The sequence below is a fragment of the Chionomys nivalis genome, chromosome 9, assembly GCF_950005125.1.
Source record: "Chionomys nivalis chromosome 9, mChiNiv1.1, whole genome shotgun sequence".
Taxonomy (NCBI): domain Eukaryota; kingdom Metazoa; phylum Chordata; class Mammalia; order Rodentia; family Cricetidae; genus Chionomys; species Chionomys nivalis.
The window spans coordinates 80023406-80029013 of NC_080094.1; positions in this window are offsets into that span (position 1 = coordinate 80023406).

Genomic DNA, 5608 nt, shown 5'->3' on the forward strand with positions numbered 1-5608 from the left:
ATGTAGACCTCTGTGTGTTTCTTTGGGACTGAACAGCTGCGGGACTGAATGGGACAGAGACCTCCATCAACGTAAACCTCAGAGCCATGAGCCTAAATCCTCCAGCCCCTTATTGGCTAACTCTCACATATTAGTTTAACCCTTCTCCATTAATGTGTATTGCCACTTGACCGTGGCTTACCAGTATGAGTCTAACCAGCATTCGTCTCAGGCAGGAAAACCATGGCATCTGCCACACTGCCCTTCTTCCCAGCATTCAGTTCTGTCTACTTTACCTACCTAAGTCTGCCCTATCAAAAGGCCAAGGCAGTTTCTTTATTCAACCAATGAAAGCAACACAAATAAAGAAGGACTTCCTACACCAGCTAGGCTTCCCTACCCTTATCTGCCCAGACTTTCTAGCTGCCCCAGAAACAGTGAACAGATACATAGAGTAGTTGCCCCACAACACTGACTAGATGTGTCAGTCATAACTCTGGGAGAAAGGTTCTCTTGGAGTCCACGCTGGCAAGAATGTGGAGCAACAGGAACATTCCTCCACTGCTGGTGCAAGTGCAAGCTTGTATAGCCACTTTGGAAATCTATATGGCAGTTTCTTGGAAAATTGGGAATTTATCTCCCTCAAGACCTAGCTACACCACTCCTGGGCATATACCCAAAGGATACTTGCTCAACTATGTTCAAAGCATCTTTATTTATGAAAACCAAAAACTGGAAACAACTTAGATGTCTCTCAACAGAGGAATGGATAAAGAAAATGTGGTACATTTGCATGACAGAGTGTTACTCAGCTATTAAAAACTATGGCATCATAAAACTTGCAGACAAATAGATGGAACTAGAAAAAAAATCACCCCGAGTGAAGCAACCCAGACCTAGAAAGACAAACATGTTTGCCCTACCCACAGAGTGTTCTGGGACTAGAACCTAACAGAATCTTCGTCAGAGAGACCAGAGAGACTTCATCCCGCAGCTGATGGCAGCAGGTGCAGAGTCCACAGCTGTTAAACATTAGGCAGAGCTCAGTGAGTTCTGAGGAGGAGGGGGAGGAGGAATCTGAGGAACCAGAGAGGTCAGGGACAGACACCAGGAGAACACAGCTCACAGAATCCATTGACCAGGACTCATGGGGACTTGTAGAGATCAGGGACCCTATAGGAGTCTGACCAAGTCTTATATATACAGATATATGTTATGACTGAGTTACTTTGTGTTCTCATGGGATTCCTAACAATGCGAGTGGTTGCTGTTGCTGACTCTTTGCCTGTTTGTGTGACCCTCCTGCTACTACTGGGTTGTCTTCTCCTCCAGCCTGGTCTTCTTGCAACATGTTACACCACATTTGGTTGGTGTCCCTGGGAGGCCTGCTCTTTTCTGAGGGGAGACAGGGGTGGGGGAAAAGTAGATCTAGAGGAAGTGGGAGACTGGGGGAAAGAATGGGGGAGGAGGAGAAGAAATTTTGGTCAGGGTGTAGTATATGAGAAAAGAATAAAATTAAAGGATGGAAGGTCTCTTTAGAGAACCCTTTCAGCATCACCAGGAAGTATTTCTCTTTTGCAAGGTTGCCTGTCTGGAGGTTATCACCAACTTAGTCACTGTATTTTACACACTCCTAATGGATACTTAGGAACCCAAGCTGGGTTCCTGAGTTTTATGAATTAGTAGTCTCTGCATTGATGTTTCCAGAATCAGGTGCTGACCTCTGTACCAGCCGATTTTCTGTATCATTTGACTGGGCCATGTGGAGTTGCCCAAATATGTGATTGAATACTATTGTAGTTACTAGTCACATTTAGACTATAACAAGTATCTAAGTTTTGTGGGGGTTTTTATTTGTTTGTTTCCTTGCTCCTTTTGTTGTTTTGGCTTTGAGATGGGGTTTTTCAGTAGTTCTGGAACTCACTTTGTAGTGGTGTGGGAGGTCCTTCTGTCTATGTGTTGCTTTTATTGGTTAATGAGTAAAGAATCTGCCTTGGCCTGTTGATAGGGCAGAACTTAGGCAGGAAAGATGGAACTGAATGCTGGGAAAAAGAAGGGCAAAGTCAGGAGAACGCCATGGATCCAGAGATAGACGTGCTGAAACTTTGCTGGTAGGCCACGACCTCATGGTGATACACAGATTAATGGAGATGGGTTAAATTAATATGTAAGAGTTAGCCAATAAGAAGATAGAGCTAATGAAACATGCAGTGATTTAATGAATACAGTTTCTGTGTGATTATTTTGGGTCTAAGCTATCTGGGTGACCAGGAACCAAACAAGTGACCTCCTTACTATACTGTAGGACAGGCTGGCCTCCAACTCACAGAGTTCTGCCTGTCTCTTCCTCCCAGAGTGCCGGGATTAAAGGTGTGCACTGCCAGCTCTGAGTGTTGTTTTCAATAAAATCTCAATTGTACAAATTTACCAATAAAAATTTGGGAGCCAGATTCTGGGGTAAAACCCTACTAGCTCAGAGGGGTAGAGAAAACATTTGGCTGACCTTCCTCCTCCTGCAAAGCCAGAGAAAGAGAGCCTGCTTCTGTGCTCATACAAAAGTCTTCAAACTAAATGTCTCTCCCTTTTGCTTCCGGCCTGTCTCTCTATCCATTCCTGACTCCCTCTTACTCTCCATGGTTTTTTCCAACCTACTGGTTACTTGCCTGCTCCCCTCTTAACTTATCGTTGACTTTATTTAATTCTGTTTACAATATTCAAGCATCAAGCTCTTGAATTAAAGATGTGTGCTAGGACTGAGCCACACCACAACTAGAAACAGGTTTTTCCACTAAGTAATGCTGTTATGTTAAGAGCAGCGGGCCGCTTCCACCACCCGGCTAGCTTTACCCAAAATAATTACATGGAAACTGTATTCTTTTAAACACTGCCTGGCCCATTAGTTCCACACTATTATTGACTAATTCTCACATCTTGCTTTAACCCATATTTAATAATCTGTGTAGTACCACGAGGTGTGGCTTACCAGGAAAGATCTTAACCTGCGTCTGTGTCTGGTGGGAGAATCATGGCGACTGCCTGACTCGACTTTTTTCTCCCAGCATTCTGTTCTGTCTACTCCACCTACCTAATTTTCTGTCCTATTAAAGGTCCAAGGCAGTCTCTTTATTTAACCAATGAAATTAAGACAAAACAGAAGAGTCCCACATCATAATGCAATCTTGTGGTTCATAGTGTGATCAAATATCCTGCAAAATCTGAGGTATTCTACTTAAAAATACCAACTGTGTGGCATAATTTGCAGTCTGTAGAACTAGTGCTAGTGCTGGGAGGAGGAATAAGTAGAGGGCCAGGGGATTCCTTGGCTTTTCTGTCTAGATGAACTAATGAGTTGCAAGCTCAGTGAGAGACCTACCCTGTCTCAAGAAATAAGAGAACAATTGAGAGATGCCTAAAGTCAACCTCTAGCCTTCAGTCATACATACATACACATACACATTCATGCACACAAAAAGAAAGGATTCCATCAGTCCTTCAAGTGCATCTCACTGGTGACACAAAGACCTCTCATTAGACCCCCAATTCTTAAATTAGATTCTCAACAGCATGGCTCTGTATCCCCAAGTCTTTTCCCTGGAGGCACAATATTGAAGCCACAGCTCTGTTTCTGCACAGGTATTTTCGGATAGCAGAAACATGATAATAGGTGTGATAAGAGAGTTGCCTGCCATGGTGTGGCTGTAATCATCCTCTGAAGATGAAGGATGCTTAAAAAGAAATCCCATACTAGCTCAGAGTTGAGAAAAATAGACAGTTATTTAATTAGGGTAGACTCTCAAGTCAGAATCATCTGCTGGAACGGAGAACAGAAACTGAATACCACAGCCAGAAAAAAGACTGGACACATGCTCTACACTGTCATAAATAGTATAAGAGGCCATGCCCTAGTGGGTGGGTAACTACTGGCTGAAGACTTCCTACAGCACCTCCCCCTTTTGTTTAAATAAGAGAGTTCTAAGTCTAATACAAAATTATATACAAAAAGAAAAATATATTCAGTAATTATCCTATCCTACTACTTTAAGTCTTGTATAATAAATAATTTGACCAAGTCATGAGAGGAAAGTAACTACATCTATCTAGTCTTCAACCCCATCAAAGACCCGAGAAGGGAAATAATATTACTTGAGTAAGCAGGAGGTGCAGTCAAGCAACTTCCAAAATGTGCAACAAATGACAGAGACAACTGGCTACCTGGGCAATCACCCACAGTCTCATTTGCAATATTGAAGCAACAAACTTTGGCAAAGGCCTAGAAAAACTGACAGACCATTTTTGGAGGTAGGAAATTTTTCAAAACCATCTTAGTCTGTCTTGGCAAGATTTAACAGTCCTGCCTATCCATTTCTGGATACCATGTACCTTGTCAGTGGTTGAGGCATGAGCAGTTCTTTACCAAAGGCCAATTTTGCCAAGAAGAAAACAACCTCCAAGTGGAGTGTCTTCAGTGCTCAACATTCTCTCAGGAATAGACCAGTGCTGCCAGAAACAATTGTGTCTCAAATCAACTGAACCTTAAATATTTAAATGCCATATTCTACACCTCTTTGAAGTGGTTGAAGATTACCTATCTATACTGAATATAATCTCTATATACCTAAAGAACCTGATTAGTCTAACTATAAGTATGACAAACATAGATGATTATTGATCTATAATTCTTAATACCTATATAACTTAAAGGTGCCTCTCTCCCTTTGCTTTCTTCTCCCAGAATTTAGTTCTGTCTACTCTGCCTACCTAAGTGCTTCCCTATCAAAAGGCCAAGGCAATTTCTTTATTCAACCAAATGAAAGCAACACATAGACAGAAGAAACTCCTACATCATTTCCCCTTTTTCTGTTTAAACGAAAAGGAAAGGTTTAACTTTAACATAGTAAAATTACATATAACAAAATAGTTAACAGGCAAGAATTATAGTTACAATATTTATATCTATTTTATCTTTTATCATAACAAAGGAAAACTATAACTATCTATTCTTCAACTCTATCAAAGACTCCAGAAGGATATAATATTACCTAAGTAAACAGGACGTACATTGTAAGCAATTTCCAAAACTCTAGAAATGACAGAGACATCTCACTGCCTAGACAGTCACCCAAAGTTTTTCTGTACTGTGGGGGCATCCATCTTCAGCATACGGGCCCATAGTATCCAGCAGACATTTCCATGAGGCAGGAAAATTTAAAGACAGTTCAGCCACTTTTTTCTGTGTCTTGCAGAATGTCTCACAGACTCTTTCATGAAACAGGAACCCCAAAGGATCATCTCACCTTTAGGCAAGTTCAGAAGTCCTCTCTCTGCAGGTTCTTCATGTCCAGGTTATGCAACAGTCCAGACAAGAGCAGTTTCTTACCCAAATGGCTAACCAGCTCCATAAGGAGCCTCTTCGATACCCATCTGCCTCAGGAAGTAGCTTGGTGCTGCCAGGAGCAGACATGTCTCATTGTCATGAAAAATCCTAAATTATTAAAACATCTTAAATGCCATATTCTGTAGTCTTTGAAAGATATAAAGAATGCCTATCTGAAATGCATCTATGCACATCTAGAAAATCTAACTAACATGATTACAAACTTGACTATTATAAATGATTACCCATTAACAA